Source organism: Pinus tabuliformis, chromosome 3_1, assembly GCF_031772625.1.
Source record: "Pinus tabuliformis cultivar Carrire ecotype Pingquan chromosome 3_1, CPIR1, whole genome shotgun sequence".
In the NCBI taxonomy this organism is placed as follows: domain Eukaryota; kingdom Viridiplantae; phylum Streptophyta; class Pinopsida; order Pinales; family Pinaceae; genus Pinus; species Pinus tabuliformis.
The window spans coordinates 694,800,439-694,812,304 of NC_142301.1; positions in this window are offsets into that span (position 1 = coordinate 694,800,439).

The following is an 11,866-nucleotide window of genomic DNA, read 5'->3' on the forward strand; positions in this document are numbered from 1 at the left end:
CTTTTGAATTAGTATATGGCACTCAGGATCTGTTTCCAAGTCAACTTGTGAAGCCGGTGATTGCAATGATTCAGGAGGCAAAAGAAGAACCAAATTCTTTGATAAGAAGAATGAATAAAGTGATGGAGCTAAGCGAGAACAGGGACATGGTAAGAGACAACTTGATTTTGTATCAATTCAAGATGAAAAATATTTTTGACAAAAAAGCCAAGGAAATTGATTTTAAAGTTACAGATATAGTATTGAGATGGGATACTAGAAGAGAAGATAAGGGTAAACATGGGATCCTCTCTGGTATGGCCCTTTTAGAAAAGTAAGATCCAATAACACTTTCATTCTTGAGAATCTAGATGGTGTGGCTCTACAGCTACCCATCAATGGGCAATACTTAAATAATTATTTCCAGTTCTGAAGAATAAGCATCATTTCATTGTAAATATCGGAGTGAAATCAGTGTACAAATGCCATAGAATTTAAATTTATGCAAAGCAATATATGACTCCATGCCCGAGGTGAAGGCACTAATCTGCAGTTCTTAATGCTTTCGTGGCAAAATCACTATCCCCAGGTGGAGCCAGATGTTGTAACATGCATTTTTTGTTACCTTTAATATTCATGTTTCCTTCAAGAATCACTTGAAAATATCTTAAAAAAAAGGTAAGGCAAGAGGGAAATGAAATAAGTTACATATCGGAATCAAAACACAAAAGAAACAAGTATAAAATAATTGGCCCATGTGATTAAGTTAAATCACAATATAAATAGTTATATGAAGCCAAAATCAATATGTGTGTGTGTGTGTGTGTGTGTGTGATAACAATGTGATTAGATCGCAATTGCGAAACACAGCGGGCATTTGTATGAAGTTACCACAGGAATCATCGATTGCCGATTGTGATAAGCAGTTAATAAAGCGCTGAATAGGCTAGACCTGAAGCATATATATGTTATTTTTTATAAGCCCCAGTGGGTCCATGATCATCACATAATGTTTATATATGTGTATGATTTACGTTGATTGCGATATGCGATGGCCGTACTCGATAGTTTATATATGATGTGCTTTATAAGTCCAGTGGGTCCGCAATATCACAAGGTTTGAGTTCAAGAACCAATTGAAAGTGTCGATTGCGATTGCGATGGGTTTTAGACCCGATACTTTATATGCTATGTTTTATAACTCTGCCACATCCATCTTGTCGCATTTTATTAAGGATTTGGTTGATATAACAATGGAAAGCGCCGATTGCGATTTGCGATGGGAAATCAATGGAGCACTGAATAGGTAGATTCGATAGATTTATTAAACAGAGTTAATTCCTTTCAGTTCCGTTTTGCATCTTTTGCATCGATTTCTCTGTGTAAATGGAAAAATTAGTGTCAAAACCGAATCTGAAGAGGAAGGCAATTGGTTGTATTTTCTGGTGTTTTGGCCAATCAAAATGCATCCGATATATACGTAAGCCCAGATTTACGCATTGCTAACACAGTTTATCATGACTAAATGGATTAATCATTATTTAAGCATATACAGAAGAACTCAGTGGCCAATTAATAGAGCAAGCCAAAAGTTATCCTCATCTTCTAGTTCAGTTATTTCTCATTATTTGATGTTCTTGGAGGTGTCATTTACCCTCTGTAAAATTCTGTAATAGTTTTTACTTCATATAGTTAGAGAAGCAGTTAAATCATTTGGGCAATTTCAAAAATCAACAATTGTTCCACAATGTATAAAAAGATGAAAATTTACAAAGAAGAAGTTGGGAATTTTGGAGAACCTGGAGACTAGGCCACTGTAATCCTGATACAACTGTTGATTAATGAAAGAATCAAAAGTTTCCATGAATTGTTGGGTATAATTTTGTAACCTTCTCTATCATGTGTCATCTTATATTTTCTTCTTTCAAGTATAGTAATGAAGCTGCATGTCTTTATTTGCTTATGTAGATAAAGTTAAAATTTCTTAAAAGAGCGCTCGTATACTTGAAGTTTTCGCCTTCCTTTCTAAGTTATAGATAATAGTTTCTGTGTAAGGCAGTGTATTATCTTTAACTTCTCCAAGGGTTGTAGATATTAGTTTTTGTGTTAAGAAACATATTGTCTATGATTCAGTTCTCATTTTCATAATTCTTCTAAGTGACGGATAGTAGGTTCTGGGTTAAGTAGCATATTATCTTTAACTTCTCCTTCAAGTTTTCTTCATTCATCATTTATATCTAGCAACAAATGGCATTCTGAGATGTTCTGGTCATACATGTATTAAGGGCTAAAGACCAAGTTTCTCAGGTCCTTCATTTGAGAATACAACAAACAATAAAATGACAAATAAGTGACAACAAACAATAATCATTAATGTCTTAAGCACAATTTCTCCACATCCAGGAAATTGGTTTCTTAAGGGACAACATAATCTAAGGCATGAGAAGTAGATATAGTGAATGTAATGGGTTGATAGAAGGAAGATCGATACAAAAGTCTTAGAGGAGGAAAAGGCTCTGTAGCTGAGTGCATAGAGGCCTAGAGTACTGTTCGCAGCTAAGTGTGTGGACCCCTACAACTGAGTGCACAAGGAAGTCTTGAGTCTGTAAGCTTAAACTGAATATCAATAAAGAAGATTGTTGCATAAATTCCTGTCGTTTATCTTTTTACTTATGTTATGTATGAATGCGCTATATGTTGTGATGAATAATTCCTTTATGAAATAATGATGTATTGATGCGCAGATTTACTTGATCTGTCTTATTATCTGAACACAATTGATGTTAAGTGATTACGCGAAGATTATAACACTTTCTGTTAAAGTTATCGAACACTTAGGTAGACTTGAGTAAATAAAGATCGAAGGGTAATCTAAGGTGCACATAAGTAGCTAATCAACCTATTTAGGGTCTGCAAAATCCAATCGTAAACCTTTGCGGAGGTCCAGAGGCCGATTGGGGGAAGCTACAGCATTAAGCCATAAGGGCCTAGAGATATGTGCAAAGATAGATCTAGGTCACAAAAAGACATCACTCTAATCTCTGGGTGCGGAAACTTGGTTCAAGCATCCCCCCACACTAGTTCAGGTGAGACTTCAACCCCCACACGGCAGATTGATGCCAAAATGGCCAGTAGTGTAGGGATTTGTTTGGCGCAACTAACTTTGAACATGGGTCAGGACCCCCTAAGCCAACAAATGGTTCTGTTACCAAGATTGGGATTTGCATAAAGAGATGTGTGATGTCGCATCACTGGAATCCGACAAAAAAGGAAATTGAGAAGTGGTTGGATAGAAAGATCCATGAATTCGCGGTGCAAGAGAATAGAAATCCACACCTATCAAAAGAGCAGTGGTTGGACAAATATTTGTACAAAAAAATACATGAAGTATTCTTCTGCACCTTCCCGATTGAACTATACGAGTGGATCACTATGTTGGAAGACAATCAAGGAAGGTGGAGGCTTGACGACCCAATAGTTTGGACCCCGGAGCTAGTGGGGAGGTTGGAAGATTTTGAAGATAAGATCGAGCACACTATTGATCACTTGCTTGATCAAGTCATAGGAGGATTTGTGACAAAATTCACGGTCGACACCTCAGTCAGCTACAACGAAGCAGAGTGACATTTCTTCAAGGGGCCACGAGGTAATTATTTGAGATCTTTGAATACCTGGATTAAGATGCTCTTGTGTGAAAAGAGGGTTGTGCCATTGCCTTGATGTTTGTATCTATGCAAAGTGGATGAAGCTTTATAAATCAAGAAAAAACATGTCCTGAATATAGTCCATTGATCGGACCTCCTTCAAGTGACGATGAGGGAGTAGTACAAGCCTCACTGTGAAGCACTTTCTAGTTGATAAGAAAGGGTTTTCCATGAATACACCATCCGTCCATGCCACCTCCGCCTTCACCTCCACAACATACACCTTCGCCCACACCACCACCACCTCCGCCACCATTCAATATGTCTAATATAATGAATTTTCCCATTTTCAAGGGCTTAGTAAGTGAGAATCCATATCAATTTTGGTTTGCTGCAAAGGCTGTGTGGGCAGCACAACAGATTACAGATGATAATATAAAGAAGGTGCAGTTGGTTACTGCTCTACAAGATCACATAGTGACATGGTACATTAAGTACTACACTGATAATCCATTGGCATCGTTAGCATACACTCAAACTACTCTAAATAAAGAATTTAGTAAGCCTAAGTCTGAATCGTAATCAATGGTTGGATTCAAGGAAATCACGATGAGGGTTGGTGAAATGCCTTGGGAGTTAGATCAAATATTGAAGTGTGTAATCCTTGAAGCTAATATGAATCTCACAGATAGTCAGCATCACGAATGGTTTGTATCCTTGCTCTTGCCCCACCTAAGGGTTGCTTTGTCATAGATAAAAGATAGGAACTTAGGTGGAAGCTCTGGAGATTGCGATGAGATTACACGAAACTCCTATTCAGGATGCTTCTTTGGGAGTTCAACATATTCATGTGGAGTTGCAGAACCTTTTCTTGGAATTGAGAGCTTGAAAAAAGAAAAAGCGGCTCGGCCGGAGGTGCACGAGGAAGTTTGGTGCCTCAAGTGTAAAAACTTGGGGCATGATAAAGATCACTGCCCTATCTTCGCAAATTATATTACAGGGGGGGGGACAATTCCCCTAAGGTAGGAAGCTCCAGTAGGACCAAGTATAGGGCCCTCTCTATGGTGCATTATTTGTCAAGTAGCTAGAAAACATGTAACAGATAATTGTCACTTGCTGCAAAAATTTGTGCAAACACCACAACAATTATTTTGTGATTTCCGTAAATCAGTGGGCCATGATGAGCGCCATTGCCAAAGCTATGAATTGATGATGGAAAGGATGCCTACCAATCTAATTCAAGAAGAAACTCGGCCTCCAGATCAGGGCACTAAAGGAGCGCACAGAGGATATCAGGGGCACAGACGAAGCTAAGGAGGGGGAGGACCTCGTAGAGGTCGTGGACAGGTCATTTTCTATAATTACGAAATGCCAAGAAACTACGCGTGGGAGTGTACAAGCCAGATACACCCATTATGTTGATACTTTACTCAGTTTGACCATAGAATAGAAGAATTCCCTATGTTTATGTCTAAGATGTAGTAGAAGAAGTCGCTGCCTCAGCATCCCACCCAGAACATACAGATGATGAGGGTTGAGCCCCATGAGGAAGATCCAAATGTGAATATCGTGTTGCGAAGCAGAATGACGACTAGTAATGATAAAGATAAACAACCTAAAGAAATTGGGTGGGTCCGCAAGGCCCCGGGAAAGAAGGTTGGGTTTGACCTGGAGCATGCGAAGGAAATGTTCATGAAGGAAAAGAAAAGCTTCACTAAGGCTGCTACCTCAGGAAATCAAGACAAACTATCAGGAATCAGCATGCCTACAGAGGTTGACCCCTGTGTGCTTACCACCTTCTTGGAGACTTGTATGAAACAACTGCATAATAGAAAGGCTGTGAAAGGGCTACAATAATTGATAAACAAGTTTGTTGGTAAGGATAATTCTCTTGAAGGACACCATGTAGTCAAAAATATCGGTAGACATAAGACGAGAACAGGGTGCGAGATGAGGCTCACCACGCAAATATGAGACTATGAGATGGACCAGATTATCTTTGATTTGGGATATGATGCAAACTTTTTTCCTAAACAGACATGGGAAAGAATGGGGAGGTTTATGCTACATTGGTCTCTATTTCAATTGAGGATGGAAAACCAGAAGAATATTATCCCTATGGGACGATTGCATGGATTTACCGTAGATATAGAAGGTGTGAGGACGTTGGCTAATTTTGAGGTGATAGAGATTGTTGATGACAACAATCCATACCCCGTGATCCTGGGAATTGATTGGGCTGTTGACATGAATGAGATCATCAATTTGAAGAAGAGAGAAATGTGGTTTGAAAGGAATTATCTCTTCTTTGTAGTACCATTGGACCCTGTAGAAGGATTGTGCTATACGGAACCGGTCCATGACTATGAGGAAAGTGATGATGTTTTGGATCAGATCTATAAAATAATAGCGTAAGACCAACACTAGGTTAATCTGACAGCTGATGGATGGACTGCATGGGACCGCAAAAGCTCGTGTACCTTAGACTCAAATTAAGAATTGGAGCATTGGCAGAATAGGTTGAACGAAGTATCTATGTTGTGTTACAATTTGATGACTAAATCGCTACGTTGTTTTTCATCGGAGGTGAGAAATTTACCTTATTATGATGGTTTAAATGATTTTGATAAATTTTTGGATGCCTTTGAAAAATAAGTAGATGAGGACCATCAATTTCAAGCATTGGATTTGGCACCACACGCTACGCCCACATGGTGGTGGGGTACGCATAAAGATAGCTTTGATGAATGACACGAATATAGGAGAATGATGAGGTTGCAATTTGGTTGCCCAAAAGTTCGACTAGCTAAGAAATACGATGAGAGAAATTATCCATGTGATCATTTAGCAAAGTGGACTAAGGTTTATAGAATGGAGCCGTAGCTAGAGTGGGTGCATTTATTCTGTCACACTTTGGACATAATCCCTATGAATTGGTACATGGAAACGGAGCTCTACCATGGCACCGCAAAGTGGGATATATTAAGGGAAGGGTTTTTGATGACCTTGAGTTTTGAATATGGGTTCAAAATCATTGACGAGGCGCTACAGGGGGTTAAGGCAACAATCTTCAAAATCTCAAAGGATCCTTTGGAATTAGTTCAACCAGATTGGAGCACCCAGCTGCGCCATGCGTTGGAATGCTATAATGTGACTGCCAAGGGGGAGGATGAGGATCCAAGGAATATTAACATCCCAGAAGTAAAAGGCCACCGTGAAGTTGAGGGACCACAGATAGAGAATCTGGACATCACCGCACCATTGAAAACTAGGAAAGTAAACATTGGTACTGAAGTAGAGCCAATGTTTGTGAAGATTGGGGATTACTAGGATGATGCCACAGTAGATAAAGTCACTGAGTTGCTCCGCGAATATCAGGATTTGTTTCCTACAAAATTTTCGGACTTGAAAGGTATCATAGGAGACTTGGGCATGATGAAAATTACCTTGAAGCCACATGTGAAGCCGATTAAGAAAAGACCATATTGCCTTAATCCTAAATATAAAGAAAAGGTCTTCTTGGAGTTGGATAAGATGCTTGAGGTAGGCATTATCAAACCAATTGAGGAATTTGATTGGGTGAGCCCAATGGTAGTCCAAGAAAATAAGCAGAAGGGAGAGATACGAATTTGTATAGATCTTAGGAAGCTTAACGATGCCTATGTTCATGATCCTTTTTTGACACCATTGACAGATGATGTATTGGATAATGTTTGAGGGTAGGAGGCCTACTCATTCACTGATGGATTCTCTGGGTATCATCAAATTAATATCGCGCTAAAGCATAGGAGTAATATGACCCTCATGACGGAATGGGCTATTTCGAGTATACAGTAATGCGATTTGGACTCAAGAATGCGCCAACGATATTCTCGCGCATAGTCATTGCAGCGTTCAAGGAGTTTATTCACAAATTCATGGAGGTATATTTTGATGATTGGATAACATTTGGGCTAGTAAAGTGCCATGTAGCTAGTCTACGCTTAATTTTGGATACGTGCCACAGGTATCAGATCGCGCTGAACCTAAAGAAGTGCTTATTCTGTGTCCCTTTTGGAATTTTGCTGGGTCATGTGGTGTGCAAGTAAGGACTAATGTTGGACCCTGCTAAGATCATGGTCATAGTCAATTTGGAGGCTCCAAGGAGTGTTAAACTGTTGCACACAATGCTGGGCCATACTGGATACTATCAAAAGTTCATCAAGGCTTATGCTCAAATTACTGCGCCTATAGAGAAGTTGTTGAAGAAGGACACTACATTCTGTTGGGATGAAGAATGTTAGCACAGTCTGGATGTATTGAAAGAAAAGATGGTCACTGCACTAATCTTGGTCTTCCGGGATCGGAAGAAGGAATTCCATGTGCATGTTGATGCCTCATGTATTGCATTAGGGATAGTGCTGACACATGCTAGGAAGGAGAGATGGATCATCCTATAGCATTTGCGAGCAAAAAGTTGTCAAAGGATGAAAATAATTATTCGATAGCAGAGTGTGAAGGATTGGATATGGTGTACGTGCTCCAAAAATTCAGACATTACCTATTGGGCGGACATTTAATGATGTACATAGACCATTCTCCATTGAAGTATCTACTCAATAAGCCTGTGTTGGGGGGGGGGAATATGCAGATGGATTTTTTTATTTCAAGAATATGATTTTTAGGTAATTGTGAATCCAGGAAGGTTGAATGCAAGAATTGACCATCTGTCACGCATTGAGACAGGAGAGGAGCTTACTAATTTGGAGGAAGGGCTTCCAGATACGTAGCTCTTTGCAATGTGCATAGCGGATAACCACTTTGATGATATTATCCACTTCTTAACTACAGGGACGGCTCCAGAAGGATACACCAGTCAGCAGAAGAAAGAGTTGGTAGTACGCGCGGAAAATTTGTCAATAATTTTCAGATATTTGTATAAGATGGGATCGGACGAGATACTCTGATGATATGTGCCTGATTGAATGAAATAAAATCCTCGCTAAAGCTCATGGAGGAGCTATGAGAGGGAATTATGCAGGAAAAGAAACATCGCAGAAGGTTTTGCGCACTGGATCTTTCCTATGCTGCATAACAATTCCAAAGCATATTGTAGGGCATGCGATGCATGTCAGAAAACATGCAGACCATCGTGAAGGGATGAGCTACCTCTGAATCTGTAGGTGTCATTGCATCCATTTGAGAAATGGGCAATTGATTTTGTAGGATCGATTCAACCCCCAAGTAAGAAAACAGGTGTGCGTTATATCATCACCGTGACAAAATATCTGACCACATGGACATAGGCACAACCTGTGAAGGATTTCACTGGGGAAACAACAACAAAGTTCATGTTTGAGTATGTGTTAACCAGGTTCAGTTTCCCAAAGGTGTTGATAAGTGATCGCGGTACAGATTTCCTCAATGAAATGATCGGCACACTGACACAAGAGTTCCAAGTGTATCATCAGAAAAGTACACCATATCATCCTCAGGCCAATGGAATAGTTGAGGCCTTCAATAAGATATTGGGGAATGCACTGACGAATATTTGCAATGCGCAGAAGAATGATTGGGATGTGTGCGTACTGGTGGTATTATCGTCATACATGACTACTGTTGGCAATATGGCTAAAGTGTTGTCCTTGATGGCAACCCATTCAGGTGATAGATCACAGTACTTCAAGTCAGCAGCAGAGATTGATGATCAGCTATCAAATATTGAAGAAAATAAGGGGTACGCAGGTACACCTTGCATAAGGTGCGTACACGCAGGTCAGTGTTACATAAAGTGTGTACATACCCGCAGTTATCCCGTTCAGGAGGTGCGTACCCCCAGTGCACACATTTCAAGGCAAAGAAATTCACATGTGGGGTTTTCTTATGTTTTACTCTTGGTATTTAGCCGACGGTATTGTATTATTATGGTGTCGGCTCGTGGTATTGATCCATGATTTAAGGAAGAGCTTTCCTATATAAAGCAAAGGAGATCATTTGGCTTGAGCATGTTTTTTGTTGAATATCTTATGAGGGCTAGATCTGGTCTAGATCTAAATAAGGCGAATCTACTGATGGACCGAGATCTCTTCGGCGCATGTTCAGATCTGTAGATCTGACTGTGTGGGTTATTTCTGAAATCTTGAAATCATCTATGCCCGAAGGTATGCAGGTACAGTGAGAGAAAAGTGCATACATACGCAGGAACAAAGCATTTCAGGTGCGCTGGTACGCAGGCACAGAAGGGTTTCAGGTGCGACGGTACACAGGCACAGAAGGGTTTCAGGTGCGTCGATACGCAGGCACAAAAGGGTTTCAGGTGCGCCGGTATGCAGGCACAGAAGGGTTTCAAGTGCGCCGATACGCAGGCACAGAAGGGTTTCAGGTGCACCGGTACGTAGGCACAGAAGGGTTGCAAGTGCGGAGGTCCGCAAGCAGTTCAATGGACTCAGAGCGAGGTACGCAGGCTAGCAGTTGATCAGGGTGCGTACGTAAGCAGGCGAGCAGTTGAGCAGGGTGCGTACTGTAAGCAGGCAAGCAGTTGAGCAGGGTGAGTACTGTAAGCAGGCCAGCAGTTGAGCAGGGTGCTTACGTAAGCAGGCGAGCAGTTGAGCAGGGTGCTTACTTCTCTTAAAATCTTTGTTTATCATTGTTGTGTTCTGGGTTTGGTCCTATTATTGTTGATCTGGTTACTACAGTTGACTGGGTGATTCTCTTATACTTGATGATTATTTGATGCTTATGGATCGAGTTTGAAAATTTATGAAAAGTGGTCCTTGCAAGAAAAGAAGTAGGGGGTTGTAGCTCCCTTCCAGGAGAGACTGGAAAATGAGAGAAAGAGTTGTAGCTCTCTGCAGGTTGCAGCCTGTGTACTGGTAAAGGACTGCACCAGTACAAAACCATTGTAAAAGGAGTTTCTAATTTGAAAGAAGATAGAGACATATTGCAGCAGGTGGTTTTCACCCACATTGGGTTTCCACCTTACATCTTATGTTCTTTGGTGTGACTATCTGTTTTCTTTTGTTCATGCTCATTATTTTATGGTACTGACATGCAAAAATAATTCAAAGAACAAATAAAGAAGATTTATTAAAATAATTAGATAATACTGATTCACCCCCCTCTCAGTATTATTTCCAACAATTGGTATTAGAGAAGGTCCTTCAGAGAAGCTTGATCGCTTGAAGGTAGATCGTTCATCATGAGCAACTACGAGAGAGAAGCATCAATCAGGCCACCGGTTTTTGATGGGACAAACTTCAATTATTGGAAGGTAAGAGTTACTGCCTATCTTCAATCTCTTGGTACAGAAGTTTGGGACATCGTAGAAACAGGCTACGCTTTTCCTTCAGCTACTCGTACAGATGCCGCCGAGAAAAAGAAGTATGAAACAAATGCAAAAGCAGTCAGTACTCTATAAGGATGTATATCTCAATCAGAATTCATGAAGGTAATGCACTATAAATCCGCAAAAGAGATATGGGACAAAATTGTCACGAGCTATGAAGGAGATGAACAGGTAAAGCGTGCTAAACTTCAAACTCTCAGAATTCAATATGAGACTCTCAAAATGTATAATGATGAAAGTGTGGCTAACTATTTTCTTCGTGTAGATGAGGTTGTTAACTGTATGAAAAATTTGGGTGAAGAAATAAAAGAGGCTATTGTGGTTGAAAAGGTTCTAAGATCATTGTCCCCCAAGTTTGAATCTAAAGTATCTGCAATAGAAGAAAAGGAAAATCTACGAATTCTTACTACGTCTCAGCTACATGGAATTCTAACTGCTTATGAAATGAGAAAGGGAGGTCCATCAGATAGAAGAGAAGCTGCTTTCAAGGCATCAGGAAAAGGAGATTATTATGAAGCGAGCCACGTCCCAGAAGAAGAGGAAGAAGAATCAAATTTTGTCAGAAATCTTCAAAGGGGTTCTGGAAGGTTCAGAGGTAAGTTACCTTTTAAATGCTTGCTTGTGGAAGAGTAGGTCATTATGCTGCAAAATTTCCTTATAAGGATAAAGGAAAGGAACCTGCTAGATGGAACAAGAAACAGAATGCAAATAAGAAAAGCTACTACACTCATGAAGATAGTGATGGTCTATCAAACAGTGATGAAGATGAACAAGGTAATGAATATAAGTTGTTGATGGCATTTGAAGATGATGATTATATGGATGTTATAGATGTGGATAACCTTTATGATGAAATTACTAGACTCAAGAGATGTATAGAAGAAAAGAACATGATCATTGATACTCTACAATTTCAAAT